At 47.7% G+C, this 17,500-nt stretch overlaps 1 protein-coding gene and 1 pseudogene across 1 annotated transcript in view; both read left to right on the top strand.

The window, feature by feature from the left end:
* The first annotated feature begins 2,698 nt into the window (after positions 1-2,698).
* The window catches only part of LOC102436037, a 17,573-nt pseudogene continuing 2,771 nt past the window's right edge, over positions 2,699-17,500 (top strand).
* LOC102435719 (butyrophilin subfamily 3 member A2-like) overlaps positions 2,849-17,500 on the top strand; it is a 41,075-nt gene continuing 26,423 nt past the window's right edge. The window contains exon 1 of the mRNA XM_023748371.1: positions 2,849-2,898. The gene's annotated coding sequence lies outside the window, so the exon portion shown is untranslated. The remainder of the gene's footprint in view (positions 2,899-17,500) is intronic.

Genomic DNA, 17,500 nt, shown 5'->3' with positions numbered 1-17,500 from the left:
GGATGTGAATCATGCCAGGCTCCCTCCTCCGACCAACCCCGGATTCTCTCGGCCTCCGAGTTGCTTGTATTTGCATTTCAACCGATTCTATTCCATTCCTTTTCTTATCTAGCTTTCTGCATAGATGTAAAAAATAGACGTTCGGGGACTTTTGTTGTTTTTGTCGGTCGCCACGGAGTGGAGTGGGGGAGGTGAGAGATCAGGGAGGGTCGTGTTGGGCTTTCAGAAAATACACGCGACCAGGGGAGGACTGAGTCTGCAGGTCTGGTGTTGCCAGAGAACCAGGGGGACCGGCTGCTGACTGAAACCTGAAACGTGCACTTTCCTCACCTGCCCCACAGGCTCGCTGTGAACTTACATGGGCCACGTGCTTAGAAGGATGCCTACCGCACACGGTGCGCTCTCAATAGATGCTGGTGCAATTACTGTCGGTGCAAAGGTTGCTGAAATTCTTACATGCATTTGCCCACATCGCCAGAGATTGTGGGTAAAGGTTACATTTGTCAATAGTTAATTTCTTGCGTAGATTTAGAGTTTGATGTCATAAAAATAATATTGGCTTATTTCGATGTTAGAATTATTTTTTTTAAATAAGGAAAACAAAAGAAATAGTAAACAGGATATGGCCTCTCCTTAATTTCACATGCATAAAAGAAGCTGCAAAATTATTATTCTGAGAGCATTTGAGGTCTTGCTCCCCCAGCATATGTTGTCAGTTTGGCTCAAATAAACCCATAACATTTGTTTTTAATGGCTATCACCCGTAGTTGCAACTAAAACCAAAGAGGGCATTTGCAAAATAGGCCCGCAGGTGACCTGGCCATTAGCATCAGCTCCAATTGGCAGCTGGGATTTAAAACTCAGTGAAAGACTTGAAGTCTGGCGGCCGCTCGATTTGCATGGCGGCCCCGCTCGGGGTGGCGGTGGGCCGGGTGCCCCGTGGTTGCCTGCAGCCTGGCAGCTCTGCCTCCAGGACCACCGCGTCTCCACGTTCAAGAACCGGCCCTTCCTGGGGGGCTGCGCCTGCACCCCGGAACGGGTAGCCGCGGCCGGCTCCATCCACTGCCCCACCGGGAACCAGCCCGACCGGCCCAGGGCGGCTTCTGCTTCCAGGAGCTGGAAGGCGGGCGCCAGAAGCCAGCCCCGGGGGAGGGGGGGGGGGGGGGACGACGACACAAGCAGCAAAGCAGCATCCACCTGGCTGTGCCTTCCTTCCTGTCAAGGAGCAGCTTGAAGACTCGCCCTCGGTCAACTTTTGAAACTGGACAAGGAAAGAGCCAAGAACAAAGTGGCGAAGGAGGCAAACCGTCAGCAGAAAGTTTGTTGTTCATTATATTCCACAAATGAGTGAGATCCTGCGATGCGTATCCTTCTCCGACTGGCTTATTTCGCTCAGCATGATGCTCTCCAGGTCCCTCCATGCTGTTGCAAATGGTAAGAGTTCCTTCTTTTTCACGGCAGCATAGTATTCCATGGTGCAGATGTACCACAGGTTTCTAAGCCACTCGTCGCTGACGGCACCTGGGCTGTTTCCAAATCTTAGCTATTGTACGCTGTGCTGCTATGGACATAGGGGTGCATATGTCTTTTCTGATCGGTGTTTCTGGTTTCCTGGAATATATTCCCAGAAGTGGGATCACTGGGTCTCAAAGAAGTTTTTTTTATTCATTTGTTTTCGTTGCTATTTAATGATCATTCACGTCACAGCTGCTTTGAATGGTTGTTTACAATCATCGGCTGCGAGTCCGGGTAACATTTCAGCGATGAGCCTGCTGCTCCGTCTCAGTGACAGGTTCCCGGTGCGCAGCCTGCGGGGCCCTTTCTCTCCGGAGCTGGAGACCCCGGTCCGGGCGGTGCCCCCGCGGGTGTGCTGACCCCCGGGGCCCCTGAGCCCCAGCCTAGCGCTGCCTGAGGCCCCGGGGGGGCTGGTTGTGACCTCCGACCCGGTTCTGAGAGCGGACTTTGTGTCCGTGTTCCCGCTCCTAAGAGGAGAAGGGAGAAAGCCGGAACCTTAACGCAAACCACTCACCGGAAACAAGGCGTGGGGGCCGAGTTCCGGGGGCACTTCTCCAGGGAGCGGAAGTTCAAAGGTCCTAACCTTTGTCAGCCTGGCTTCCTTCCAGACCCACGACTCCTTTTGGGGTTCCTGGGATGAGTGACCCCGTCTTAGTTCACAGAAGCGTCAACATCGGGAACAACTCACAGGTGAGCGCTGCCCACTGATGCGGGGACCTGGGCTGCTCTCTGGGAGGGGCCGCGGGGGACATATTTGCTGCGCGGCCCATTGGATTCTCTCTCTGTTGCTCTTGCTTGCTCTCCTGCTTCTTCCTGGCTAGTGACCCTGCTAGGCTGCCATGTGGTCCTAGAAGCTGAATGGAGCATGGCCCTGCAGACCCACAGGCCATGGACCACAGCTGGGAGCACAAGCTCCCCCAGCCAGATGCTGGACTGGACGGGACTGTGCAAATATGGAGCAGACACTCTGGGAATGGCTGCAATCCTGGTTCTGCTGAAGACAAAATGGGGCTTTTCATGGCAGGATGGAGGGAGATGGGCCTTGGTAACTCAGGGGTTTAATTCCACAGAAATAAAGCTTCCCCAGCACCTCATCCTCCGGTGGGGCCTCAGGAAGTTTTTGTTCCCGTGGCAACCCAAGAACTCCAATCCCACCAGCAACAGGTGGAGACGTGTAGAGCACCCCACCGATCACACACCCAGAGCAAAGTAAAGGTTATTATCGTTCTTTCTATAACAAGTGCTTTCAAACAGGGACTTTGCACTTTTTCTCCTCCTGAGCAAGCTTTCTTTTCCCACCCTTTCCTCCAGATCAGAGACTCAACTGCAATGAAGACCTAAGGAGGGCCTTTGTTCTGTGGTTTTCAGCTGAAAGTGCCAACTGTAAGTGGGGGGAGTTGGTAAAAGCCAGGGCCCAGGTCTCTTTAGGAGAGAGGCTGATAAGCTGGGTGAGCCTGCAGGTGAGGACATGGTGAGACCTCGTGGGCAGGGCAAGGTAAGGCCTGAACTCAGAAATCTGTGGGGGTGAGGGGGAGGGAACCGGAATGAGTGAGCTTGACAACTGCATGTTCCTAAGAACTTACTGTGGTCATTAAGGCCTCTGACAGGCTCTCCTGCTTCTCTCTGGGATGTGTTCTAAGAGATTCTAAAAGACAGAACCCAGTTTCAACTGCCTGCCACTTGAAAGACCACATAGAGATCATGGGACTGGTGGGAGGAATGTCAGTTTATTCTAGAGCCTGCAGCTTCAGAAGATGGTGAACTCATGCTGCAAAGACAGTTGGACAGGGGCAGGGGTTTTTTTAAGTAAGAGGAGAGGGGGGAAGAAGAATAAAGGAATAAAAAGGAGGGGTTGAGAGTTCTCCGTTGAGGGGACTAAGTGCCAGCCAACACGGTCTGTGCAGATTACTGGTTGAAGGTCAGCAAATCTTCCAGAGATGGAATGTCTGGAGGTTGGAGTCTGCTTTTCCTGAAGTTAGTTCCTAGAATTCTTAAGCGAACAGGCTATTTATGTGTAGTCACAATTACATAAATAATGTTAAAAGAATGGTGGGGTTGGTTACAAGTTGTCGGCTTAAAGATTTATATGAATAGATGTTGATTACAGACCATTGGACAGCAGAGCCCAGGACTTACAGTTGGTTAGGGCAAGAAACATACACTTAAGGTTTCCAACTTTAGGGTGGTTTCCATGTTGGAGTCAAAGATGAAGAGACTCCCAAGCTGACATTTCAGAGGAGGCCCTGGGGTCACCAGTGATGGTGGCTGCACCGGGAGTCAGCCCTGGGGAGGCAGACGTCTCCATGTGGATTCTCCATCTTCCTCCAGGTCGTCATTTCTACCAACTCCTTCTGGTGTCTCAATGTCTGCACAACAGCCCACAGTGATGAGGTCCCTGGGCTTCCATTTGCTCCACCTGCCTGTCTGCCTCGCCTTGGTCCAGCTGCTCACACTGTGCTCAGGTAAGGACCATCTGCATTTATGTACCTGGAGCAGTTACCTATAATGCCCAGTCAGAACCTTGGACTCCTCCCCACACCTGGGAGGTCCATCCACACTGTAAACCTGTCAGAACTGAGTCCCTCTCTAGGTGTTTCTTACCTCACCCTCCCTACCTGCAACACCCCCTTACCCTCTGGCCTCCAGCTCCCTCTGATGGAGCACCCCTTTCTGCTGACCAGCTCAGTTTGCTGTGATTGGACCCCCTGAGCCCATCCTGGCCATGGTGGGTGAAGTCATTGAGCTTCCCTGTCACCTGTTCCCGAAGATGAGTGCTGAGACCATGGAGCTGATGTGGGTGCGATCCGGTCTCAGGCAGGTGGTACGTGCATATGCAGATGGCAAGGAAGGAACAGAGATAGCAGAGTATCAAGGGAGAACATCGATTTTAAGAGAGGACATCGCTGAGGGGAAGGCTGCTCTTCGGATTCACAAGGTCAGAGCCTCTGACAGTGGAACCTACCAGTGTTATTTCCAAGATGCCAAGTTCTATCAAAAAGCCCTGGTGGAGCTGAAGGTTGCAGGTGAGCCTGAGGCTGTTCTGAGCTCCTTCTGTGGGGCCGGGGGACACAGGCTCCTGGCCCACCTCACGGACTCCTGCCTACACCCCAGCAGATGCCTCCCTCCTCCACCTCTGCTTCTCTAAGCCATTGGCAGACACAGGTTTTCCTGCAGGAAGGGCTCCTCCTGAACCAAGTGAAGATGTCCTTCCTGCAGCCACCAGGGTCTCAGCAGGGATGTGGGGTCGGGGCAGGAAGGCTGAGAAAACCTCCCCTCGTGGGGGGCACACAGTTGAGTGGGTTCAGCTGTGTTCCAGGCAGTGGACCTGGGCCCCCCAGGTGCTCGCTGCAGTGGGTCCAGGGAGGCTGAGCTTCAGGGACATCACCTGTGCTGTCATTTCCATCAACGAAGGCTCAAAGATCACACCTGCAATTGAACAAGTTGAGTTTGGTACTAGTTGCAGTGAGGAGAACACACAGTGTGGAAACATGGGGTGTCCCCATGAGGGGGTGTCAGGGAGACTTGGTGTAACTTTGGGCTGATAGTAGGAGAGGGTTTATGGAAGGAGGGCTTTGCTCTGGATCAGATGCTGTCAGGAGGGTGTGGGGTGTAATTGGTCACTCACACTTGGGACAGGTGATGATTGCTCACTGCTGTGATCTGCACACTGTTCATGTTTTATTCTGTGTTTAGATCTGATGACTGAGTGGTCTTGTTTTGTCCTGACCCATCACAGGGACAAAGCATCCTTGTCTGATGCTGCTGTTCCATGAAATTGTTCATGTCCAACGTCATTTCTCTTTCTCGGGGCACAGCCCTGCCTTGCACAGGAAGGAAGGAAGGTGGGGGTGGGAGGTCCTGGCTTTCTCCCTGCAGGGCCTCCTCTGTCAACTACAGTCCCTTCCTGAGACCACAGATCCTCTTAAGAAACCCCTCCCTACAGGACTGTGTTCTTCCATGTCTTCAAAAGGCTTCCTCCCACCTCCCCGACCCCCTTCGGTTAAGAGTTTAGGGACTGGTGGTGACAACTCACTGCTCCAGGCCCTGGGTCAGCTCTCTCCCATGTAGTCTCTCCCCTTCCACGACCACAAAATAAAAATTCCCCTGAGTCCAAAGACCCGAAAAAGAGGCTGTAAACTCTAGATTAATGATATCAAGAGTTCACCATGGTGACTTTCATACCAGGAACAGCGTGGGCGGCAGCAATACAACATGCATATCCTCCCCACCACCTGGCAAAGGCTAAAGCTCACACAGGACTGGCAGGATAGATAGGGGACAGGGGCATGACCCGCCCAGATAAGGGGAATGACTTACATGCCTGGGGCGGGTGAGGGCCAGTTCCAGGAACCAGCACTGGGCAGGGGAAGGGTACAGGTGTCTCTGAGGGGATCCATGGGAAGCAGTCTCTGTTCTGGCCCAGATCCAGCTGGATCTAGCTCAAGGGTCCACTAGGGTCAGGCAGTGGTCACGTTACGGAACAGTCTTCCCTGCACAGCCTGAGGAGGCCTGCTGGGAGAAAGCCAGGATCTCCCACCCCCACCTCCCTTCCTTCCTGTGCGAGGCAGGGCTATACCCCGAGAAAGAGAAATGATGTTGGACATGAACAATGTCATGGAACAGCAGCATTCAGACAAGGATGCTTTGTCCCTGTGATGGGTCAGGACAAAACAAGTGGTCACGTCATGGAACAGTCTCCCCTGCACAGCACACGTGGCAAACAGCTCCTCAATGAACCCTGCCTGTGTGATCTAGTGGAGTGAGCCCCCGTTCCTGATGGGACCCTCACCAACACTGAGGCCTCCCCATGACTCAGGCTCACTCTTCCTTCCCCAGCCCTTGGCTCTGATCTTCATGTTGAAATGAAGGGCTATGAGGATGGAGGGATCCGTGTGGAGTGCACATCTGCAGGCTGGTATCCACAGCCCCACGTAGAGTGGAGAGGTGACGGGGGAGAGAGCTTGCCCGCCATGGCAGCGCTGGGGCTGCAGATGGAGAGGGTCTGTACGCAGTCACGTCATCTGTGATCCTGAAAGGCGGCTCTGGGAAGGGGGTCTCCTGTGTCGTCAGAAACCCCCTGCTCAGCCAGGAGAAGACAGCCAGGGTCTCCATTGCAGGTGAGTGCCCTGCCCCACACTGAGCTCAGCTGTGACCACTGGGAGAAGGAGCCTGAGTGTCTGCTGCTGACCTGGGTCTGTGCAGTGAACATAAGGCTCAGAGCGGGGACCTGGGTGCCCTTTGCCCCTTGAAGCTGTTGATGTCACAGACATTTTCTGAGCATCCCTGCTGCCTCCACCTGGGACAGGCGATGGGGAAGGGCAAATGGTAACTGTCAGCAAACACATGACAAAGTGGGGAAAGTATGTGCAGACACGTCCTGGGGAAAGGGCTGAGCTCCTCAAAACATGAAACAGCTCAGTACAGAAATGAATGGTTCCACATGGAAATACCTCGGGGAAGGGTGTCCAGTCTCACTGAGCAGGGAGACGTTCCCACCTGTGAGATTGGCAGCAAACAAACCATGTGTTTGTTATCACTGATGGCATGACTGTGGGGAGACAGTCACTCTTAGACGTTTGTTGCTATTTGGTATATTTTCGTATAAATTGACACACCTTATATTGGGGGTCAATAGAATAATCTTAATCCAAATTATTTATTATTGATCCAAAATCCCTGTTCTAGGAATTTATCTGATAGATCAGCTCAGGGTTGTGTGAACTGATGGACAAAGTTATTTCTTTTTGAAAAATACATTTTTATTGATTTCAGAGAGGAAGGGAGAGGGAGAGAAAGAGAGGAACATCAATGATGTGAGGGAATCATCGGCTGCCACCTGCACTCCCCACACTGGGGACCAAACCCACAACCCAGGCATGTGCCTTTGACTGGAAACAAACCTGGGACCCTTCAGTCCACAGGCCAAACTGGCCAGGGCACAAAGTCATTTCTTAGAGCATCAGTTATAATAACAAAAGTCAGAGACAGTTTAAATGCCACCCATGGGGCCTCCTGTGCAGTGGAGGCTGCCCTGTGGGAGGAAACACAGACGTGCTCTCCATGCCGAGAGGGAAAGGTCCCCAGGACCCACGATGCACTGAGAAAACGAGCTGCGGAGCAAATTGTGTGGATGCTCCCTGTGGTGTAAGCGAGAAAAATAAGAAGATATATATATATGTTTAAGAGGTTCCTATACAGGCAATATTATTATTTCAATGTAATGCAATTTTTTTCTTTTATTGTCTAATTTTAGTTTTACATATGTCTCCTTTTTCCCCGATTGGACCCCCCCCCCCCAACCCAAAAGCCATTCCCACCCTGGAAGGCCCCCCCGCCCCGGTGTGGTCCAATGCTTAGGCTAATAGGAATGCCTAAAAGCCCTTGGGGATGCCTACTAAACCCCCCTACACTGCCATTTGTCTCTGGATCTATTTTTGTTCATCAAATTATGTTGATTATTATATCCCACATGTGAGTGAGATCATGTGATATTTATCTTTCTCTGACTGGCTTATTTCACTTAGCATAATGCTCTCCAGTTCCTTTCATGGTGTTGCAAATGGTAAAAGTTTCTTCTTTTTTATAGCAGCATAGTATTCTATTGTGTAGATGTACCACAGTTTTTTAATCTACTCATCTGCTGATGGGCACTTAGACTGTTTCCAAATCTTAGCTATTGTAAAGTGTGCTGATATGAACATAGGGGTACATATATCCTTTCTGATTGGTGTTTCTGGTTTCTTGGGATATAGTCCTAGAAGTGGGATTACTGAGTCCATTGGGAGTTTCATTTTTAACTTTTTGAGGAAACTCCATACTGTCTTCCACAGTGGCTGCACCAGTCTGCATTCCCACCAGCAGTGCATGAGGGTTCCTTTTTCTCCACATCCTTGCCAGCACTTGTCGTTTGTTGATTTTTTGATGATAGCCATTCTGACAGGTGTGAGATTATACCTCATTGTTGTTTTGATTTGAATCTCAGATGATTAGTGACTTTGCCCATGTTTTCATATGTCTCTCGGCCTTCTGTATGTCTTCTTTCGAAAAGTGACTTCTTAGGTTTTTTGCCCATTTTTTTTTATTGGATTGTTTATCTTTCTTCTGTTAAGTTGTATGAGTTCTCTATAAATTTTGGAGGTTAAACCCTTATCTGAAATAGCATTCGCAAATATGTTCTCCCATGCCGTGGGCTTTCTTGTTGTTTTGTTGATGATTTCTTTTGCTCTCCCATTTGTTTATTTTCTCCTTAGTCTCCATTGCCCTAGGAGCTGTGTCAGTAAAGATATTGCTACGATATATGTGTGCTACTTTGCTGCGTATGGAGTCTTGTAGGATTTTTATGGTTTCCCATCTTATATTTAAGTCCTTTAGCTATTTTGAGTTTGTTTTTGTGTATGATGTAAGTTGGTGATCTAGTTTCATTTTTTTGCATGTATCTGACCAAATTTCCCAGCACCATTTATTGAAGAGACTGTCTTGACTCCATTGTATGCTCTTGACTCCTTTGTCAAATATTAATTGAGCATAATGGCTTGGGTGGATTTCTGGGTTCCCTGTTCTCTTCCATTGGTCTATATGTCTGTTTTTGTGCCAGTACCAGGAAGTTTTGAGAACTGTGGCTTGGTAATATAGCTTGACACCTGGTATTGTGATCCCTCCAATTTTGTTCTTCTTTCTCAGGATTGATATGGGTATTCGGGGCCTTTTTTTATTCCAGATGAAATGTTGGAGAGTTTGTTCTAGATCTTTGAAATATGCCATTGGTATTTTAGTGGGGATTGCATTGAATCTGTAGATTGCTTTGGGTAGTATGGACATTTTAATGATGTTGATTTTACCAATCCATGAACATGGTATGTTGTTCCATTTGTTGATGTCTTCCTGTATCTCTTTTTTTCAATGTCTTGTAGTTTTCTGAGTACAGGTCTTTTACCTCCTTATTTAAGTTTATTCCTAGGTATGTTAATTTTTTTGGTGCAGTGGTAAATGGGATTGTTTTTTTTCGTTTCTCTTCCTGTGCGTTCATTATTGGTGTATAAAAAGGCCATAGGTTTCTGGGTGTTATTTTTGTATCCTGCCACATTGCTTAATTCATTTATTAGGTGTAGTAGTGTTTTGATAGAGTCTTTTGGGTTTTCTATGTGCAGTATTATGTCATCTGTGAATAAAGACAGTTTTGCGTCTTCTTTTCCAATATGGATATCTTTTATTTCTTCTTCTTGTCTGATTGCTATGGCTAGCACTTCCAGAACTATATAGAACAGGAGTGGTGAAAGTGGAAATGAGTTTGGTTTTTGCCTATTGAGTATGAGGTTGGCTGTAGGTTTGCCATATAAGGCTTTTATTATGTTAAGGTATGATCCCTCTACTCACACTTTGTTGAGCCTTTTAATCAAGAATGGGTGTTGGGTTTTGTCAAATGCTTTTTCTGCATCAATTGATTTGATTATGTGATTTTTGTCTATCAATTTGTTTATGTGATGTATCACAGTAATTGATTTGCAGATATTGTGCCATCGTTGTATCCCTGGAATAAATCACACTTGGTCATGGTGTATGATCGTTCTAATGTAATGCTGAATCTGATTTGCTAGAATTTTGTTGAGGATTTTAGTATCTATGTTCATCAAGGATATTGGCCTGTAGTTCTTTTTTTGTGTGTGTGGTGTTCTTATCTGGTTTTGGAATTAGGATAATGCTGGCTTCACAGAAAGACCTTAGAAGTATTGCTTCCTCTTGACTTTTTTTGGAATAGTTTGAGGAGGATAGGTTTTAGTTCTTCTTTGAATGCTTGGTAAACTCCCCTATAAAGCCATCCGGACCAGGGCTTTTGTATGCTGTAATATTCTGATCAGTGCTTCAGTTTCTTCAGTGGTTCTTTGCCTATTCAGGTTTTTTTATTCTTCCCGATTGAGTTTTGGGAGCTTGTATTTTTCTAAAAACATGTCTGTTTCATCTAGGTTGTCCATTTTGTTGGAATAGAGTTGTTCATTGTATTTTTTCATAATCCTTTGTATTTCTGTGAAATCGGTTGTTACTTTACCTCTTTCATTTCTGAATTTTTTTATATTTGGGTCCTCTCTCTTTGCTTTTTGGTGAGCCTGGCTAGAGGTTCATCAATCTTGTTTATCCTTTTAAAGAACCAGCTCTTGGTTTTGTTGATCTTTTGTATTGTGTTTTTTTGTTCTGTATGTCGTTTATTTCCACTCTGATCTTTATTATTTCCTTCCTTCTGCTTACGCTGGACTTTTCTTGTTGCTCTCTTTCTAACTCTTTGAGTTGTAGGGTTAGATAATTTATTACCATTTTTTCCTTGTTCTTTGAGGTAGGCCTGTAGAGCTATGAACTTCCCTCTCAAGCCTGCTTTGACTGTCCCATAGATTTTGGATTGTTGTGTTTGCATTGTAGTTTGTTGCCAGGATGCTTTTTATTTCTTCTTTGTTAACCCAATCATTGTTTAATAGCATGCTATTTAGCCTCCAGGTGTTTGATTTTTTTCATTGTTTTTATTGTAGTTGATTTCTAATTTTATGCCATTGTGATCTGAGAAGATGCTTGATATGATTTCTATCTTTTTGAATTTTAAGAGCCTTTGCCTTTGCCCCAATATGTGGACTGTCTTTGAAAATGACCTGTGTGCACTTGAGAAGAATGTATATTCTGTGGCTTTGGGGTGAAATGTTCTGAAGATGTCAATTAATTCCATCTCATCTAGTGAGTCATTTAGGATTGATGTTTCTTTGCTGATTTTCTGTTTAGAGGATTTATCCAGTGGTGTTAGTGGGGTAGGTATTAAAGTTCCCTACTGTGACTGTATTGCTGTCAATCTCTCCCTTGATATCTCCCAGAAGTTTATTTTTATTTTTATTTTTTTTATGTATTTGGGTACTCCTGTATTGGGTGTATATATGTTTACCAGAGTTACATCTTTTTGTTGATTGCTCCCTTTAGTATTGTGAAGTGGCCTTCCTTATCTCTTGTTATGGCCTTCACTTTGAGGTCTAATTTGTCAGATATAAATATTGCTACCCCAGCTTTTTTTTTTTCTTTCCATTTCCATTTGCCTGAAAAACCTTTTACTATCCCTTCACCATCAGTCTGTGTGAGTCCTTTGTTCTGAGGTGCATCTCCTATTGACAGCAGATATATGGGTCATGTTTTCTTATCCATTCAGCTACCCCATGTCTTTGATTGGGGCATTTAATCCATTTACATTTAAAGATAATATTGATAGAGAGTTGTTTGTTGACATTTTTATTCTTTATGCCTGTGTTCCTTCTTCCCTTCCTATTTCTTCTTTTGACAGCAGACCCTTTAGCATTTCTTGCATGGCTGATTTGGTGGTAATAAACTCCCTTAGTTCTTTTTTGTCTGTGACACTCCTGATTTCACTTTCAACTTTGATTGATAGCCTTGCTGGGTGTAGTATTCTTGGATTCAGACCCTTGCTTTGCATGACTTTGTATATTTCATTCCATTCCCTTTTGGCCTGATGAATTTCTGTTGAGAAATCAGTTGATAGTCTGATGGAAGATCCCTTGTAGGTAACTTTCTGTGCCTCTCTGGCAGCCTTTAAGATTCTTACTTTGGCCAAAACCGGTTTGGCTCAGTGGATAGAGCGTCGGCCTGCGGACTCAAAGGTCCCAGGTTCGATTCCGGTCAAGGGCATGTACCTGGGTTGCGGGCACATCCCCAGTAGGAGATGTGCAGGAGGCGGCTGATCGATGTTTCTCTCTCATCGATGTTTCTAACTCTCTATCTCTCTACCTTCCTCTCTGTAAAAAAATCAATAAAATATATTAAAAAAAAAAAAAAAAAAAGATTCTTACTTTGTCCTTGGTGTTTGCCAGTTTAATAATAATGTGTCTTGGTGTCGGTCTTTTGGGGTTTATTTTGTTTGGGACTCTGTGAACTTCTTGGATTTGTGTGTTTTTTTCTTCCCAATATCAGGGAAGTTTTCTGTCATTATATCTTTAAACAGGTTTTCCATTCCTTGCTCAGTTTCCTCTCCTTCTGACACCCCTCTGATGCAGATGTTGTTTCGTTTCATGTTGTCCCAAAGTTCCCTTAGCCTTTACTCCTGTTTTTTAAGTTTTTTTTTTTTTCCAGTTGCTGCTCTGCTTGGGTATTTTTTCCTACCTTGTCTTCTAGCTCACTGATGCTGTCCTCTGCTCCTTCTAGTCTACTGTTGATGCTTTCTGTTGTGTTCTTTATTGCAGCTAAGTCATTCTTCATTTCTTCTTGGTTCTTCATTTCCTCTTGATTCTTACACATATTGTTGAATTTAGAATTTTTCTTCCATCCTTTTCAGCATCCTTATGACCATTGCTCTGAATTCTTTCTCTGACAAATTGCTAGCCTCATTTCATTTACTTCATTTTCTGGTGATTCCTCCTTTTCTTTTGTATGGGGCTGTTTCTTTATCTTCCCATGTTTGCTCCTCTCAGGTTATCTGGTTATGTAGTTCTCTCTATCCTGCATTGACTTAAAGGCACAAAATACAACATGACAAGACACAACACACAGGGCACCAAACACAAATGGATTCACGATACCAATAACCCCAAGTAAAGGTGACCATCAGAGAAAAGAGAATTAGGGGAGAGAAAAGAGGGCAAAAATGATATTGAGAAAAGGTAAAAATATAAGAGAGGGAAAAAAAGAATAAAAAAGAAGGGAAAAATATATGTATAAGGAGAGAAAACTCCAAAAAACTAACAACCTATCCAAAAAATGTAAACAACAAACACCCAAACAACAAACACCCAGATGAACCTGAAGAGGCAGAGCTTATTTCTCTCTAGGTGAGTCCTGGATGCAGGTGGATGGGACCTCCCCACCCCAGGCCACCCACCCACCATGTGGGTGCCCCTCTCTGTCCATGGATTGCCTCACCAGCTGTGTTTAATTCTCCAATTCCGGGTGGGTGTTATTTGATGCAGCTGTTCCTTCTAGCTGCTCTGAGAAGGTGCAGGACCCACCGGTGTATTCGGCTGCCACCTTGTCTCCACCTGGACAAACTTTTTAGGTGCCCCTGATTGGGAAGGCTGGAGTCCTGGTGTTCGTGGGTTGGCAGCTGAGGCAGCTGTTCCCTGGGCATTGTGGTTTTAGGGTCCCGGGAGGTATCCAAGGTCTCCCCAGTTGAAGGTAAGGCTGTGCTTCAGATCTCAGCTGCTCGCTCCTTTAAGATGGTGTGGTCTCTGTCGCAGAGCCGCTGCTCCAGGAGAGATTTCAGCAGCAATAGAGGCTGCCCAGCCAGGGGTACCTCGTCCGCCTTTCCCTGACAGTCCTGTGGAATATAGCTGTTCCTCACTCACACATACAGACACTTCTCTCACATTCACACTCCTTGTGCTCTCTCACTCACAGACTGTCTTGTAGCCTGCCGTCCCGTCGGCCACTATCTTGGGTCTCAAAGATATTTATGTTTTTATTTATTTTTATTTTTTCAAACTTTTTTGACATAAATTTTATTTGTTTTACACTTGGTTGGAGACGTGACATTGGGTATATATGTCCCTTCAGGCCCTTGCAGGGGTGCCTCCCCTCCCACTTGGTTGCTTGCTGTTGAAGTGACTGGGTCATTGTTCCCCCGTTTCCCACGGTTTGGAATTTGCTGATTCCATCTTGAGGTGTCATTTAACTTACTGCTCTCTATATTTATGTTTTTAAAATGAATAAACTCTCGCATGGAATGTCTTCGTGTCAGGGACTTTATAAGCATTAATTTAATGCTTTGCTGATGAGGATCCTGAGGACAGAAGGGATAAGTCACTGGTTCAAGGTCACCCTCCAGCCCCAAAGGTCACCTTCTGAGTCAGCAGGTAAAGCCGCTGATGAGACGCTGATACATGGGGGAGGGAGTTGAGGAGACTGGAATGACTGTAGGTACATTATATTCTAACTGTTCCCATGTGAGAGCCAGACATGAGGACACTAGTCTGTGTGACGGGAGAGTTCTGGGCACTTTGGGAAGAGAAATGTCACTTCCCCTCCTGGAGACCCCGCGCCCCTTCCAACGAGCAGCTGAGGCTTCCCCTCCGCAGGCCCCTTCTTCTCCAGCCCGAAGCCCTGGCAGGTGGCCATGGGGGTAACCCTTGTGGCTCTGCTGGGGATCCTGGTCGGGGCGGTGATCTCTCGGGGGCGACAGCAGAAGAGAATCCGGGCCTTGATCCAGGAGATGGAGAGGCAGCAAGCTGAGAAAGAAGCAGCGCTGGCTGAGAGGCAGCGGGAACGAAGCGCCCTAGGTGAGGCCTGACTGCAGGTGGGGGGACCTCCCCGCCCTAGGCCGCCCACCCACAGCGCGGGTCCCCCCTCCGGCCCCATGACAGCACCTTCTCTTTCTGCTTATTTCCAGAGACGCTGCAGGAGGAGCTCAGTAAGTTCTGATCCCCCACCACACGGGTTCTGGGGTCCATAGTTACCCGCTAACCGACCCCTCCCCTCCTGTTTCCCCTGCAGGGTGGAGGAAGCAGCAGTACCTGCCAAGTGAGTACCTGGACCTGCCTCTGAGACTCTCTGCTGGGATCTGTCCAGCCCCTTCCTCACCCCTGACCGCCCAGGGGAAGGATGAGGACGCTGATGGGGGAGGTCGGCCGGGTTTCCTCCCTGGAGAAAGGGGTCAGGCTCTCTCCACCAGGCCGTTCGCACCCACATGTCCAGGGAACCCCAGAAAGGAGAGGGGAGATGGATTCATGATGTGAGTCCTCCCTCCCTGGCTGCTCTACAGAATTTATAGACTGCTGAGAGGAAACCAGAAGGAGAGAGAACATTCTCTTCTAAGGAGGAGGGGCTGGTGTCAGCTGTCCCAGATTAATCATAACTGCTGAAAAGTAGTGTCTGAAATTTTCTCATTAAGTCACCCAATTCTTTTTGGAAATAGGCTGAAATCATGCAGATTGAGTAGATGGGTTCTAGCACACATATGCATACACGTATGCACACGGCAAGCCTATGCCAGGTACAGAAGGAAGACAGTCACCTCATAAGCCAGGGGCATGGGATCCAAGACCCAGGGGGTGCCTGGCCCACGGATAGCACCACACCCTGTGTATAGTAGGTTTCTCTTTCTCACTTAAAGGAAGGCTTCTCATTGCCACACCCCAATGGCCAGCATCACTGCAATTGATGGGTCATTGTTAAGTAACATCAGGGGGACTTTCACACAAGCCCTGTGATGCTGAGGCAGATCTGACCATAGAGGAACACACGGTGGACATGCTGGGCACAGGGATGGTTCTCAGGTTGGCATGTGAGAGATGAATGGCACAGGTGTCATCACACTGCTCAGAATGAAGTGCATATTAAAACTTATGAACTGCGTATTTCTGGAATTTTCCATTTAATATTTTCCAACTGTGGGTGACAGAGGGTAACTGAAACTTCAGAAAGTGAAACGATGGTTAAAGGAGACTGCTGTACAGACACGTACAGGACAGACCTGCAGGTGCAGCTGGGAAAGCCCCACTCGGTGCCTGCAGGTCACTAGGTGCCGGTGACTTTAAAGAGGAGGAGGGAGCAGGGAACTGAACGGGCAGAGGGAGAGGGAGGTGGAGGGTCAAAAGGAAGAGAGAGGGAAGGACTGAGAAATGACAGGTGAGGTGACCCTGCCTGTCTTCCTTTGCAGGTGACAGGTCTCAGGCCTATGCTGGTGAGTGACTCATGCTCTCTGGTTCCTGCACTTGTGTACAAAACCCTTAACCCTTTCTGTGCTGGTGAGGGATCATCAGACCCTGCTCAGAGCTCATGTTCTGTGGAGGACCATTCTGCCTCTCTGGACCCCCAGAGAGGACCTTCTAGCTCCAGCGTCCCCTCACCTGCTGCCACACACGCCCACACCTGGGCACAGCCAGGCCCCGTCACCCACAGCCCCACCGTGATGGAGGGAAGCCCAACATTCTGAGAGCTTTTATGCCTCCTCCTCAGAGCTGTGGAGGAAGGAAACTAGATATTGGTGGGAAGGAGAGGGAAGAGGCTCAGTGAGGAGGATGGTTGGGGGAGAACAGAAATGACCTTTCCTTGCCTGTGTCTCCTTCCTTTCAGAGTGGAAGAGGGCCCTTTACCAACCTGGTGAGTGAATGACAGTGTGTTCCTTGGGACAACAACAGAGGGGCCTGGCTCCCTTTTTCTTCTCCAGTTGTTGACTGGGGGACATCTGGGCGGGTAACATGAGCTCCCCACTGTGTGCCCATCTGCTTCCAAGAGTGCCAGGGACAGCTGCTGCCCTGGGCTTCCCCAGGTTTGTGTGGGAAGGAGGAGGCATGAGGGGTACAGCTGGGGGCAGGGGCTGGAGGGAGAAGGAGGAGGTGACCTGGCCCAGCTGCTGCCCCTCCTGCCCTGAGCCTCCTCAAGGTGTTCAATGTCTCTGAGTCCCTTTGAGATGATGGTGGCCATTCCTACTATGTGAGGGTGGAGGTGAGACTAGACGAGGTGATGAGTGTGTGTTGGTCAAAATTCCAAGAGGGAAGCCATGGCCTGTTCATGATGGGTGTGTGTCTGATGGTAATGACCACAGTCAAGAGAAGGTTCTTAAGACATAAAAGTGATGTAGGCAACTCCTTATATTATAACAGACTGTATTACAGAGTCATTTACTCACAGGGGTGAGGGGCTGGAGCGGACAGACTACGTGTTAGTCTGCACAGACTACTCACCACTAATGGACCTGTTACAGTACTTTTTTAAACACACAACTCGGGTACTAATGGTTGTCAGGACAAAGAGACAAACAGTGTGGCAGCACCAGCCATACCTCCTGGGGGTCTTGTGGTGGAAGGTTCTTTATAATCGGTTCCATCACATTAGGTGTTGACCTCCTTGTCATGTCGTTCTAGTGTTACTAACAGAACTGTTTATGGCTACATTTTAAGGAACACACATCATCATCACCCTGAAGGCTTTGGTGTGCCTGCTAAGGACAGGGAGGTTGGGCAAAGGTCACAGCATGAAGAGATGAAGGAAATCAGAGACACAGAGATGGAGTTGG

Source organism: Myotis lucifugus, unplaced genomic scaffold, assembly GCF_000147115.1.
Source record: "Myotis lucifugus unplaced genomic scaffold, Myoluc2.0 scaffold_1332, whole genome shotgun sequence".
Classification (NCBI taxonomy): Eukaryota; Metazoa; Chordata; class Mammalia; order Chiroptera; family Vespertilionidae; genus Myotis; species Myotis lucifugus.
This window is presented reverse-complemented; position numbering and strand designations above follow the sequence as displayed.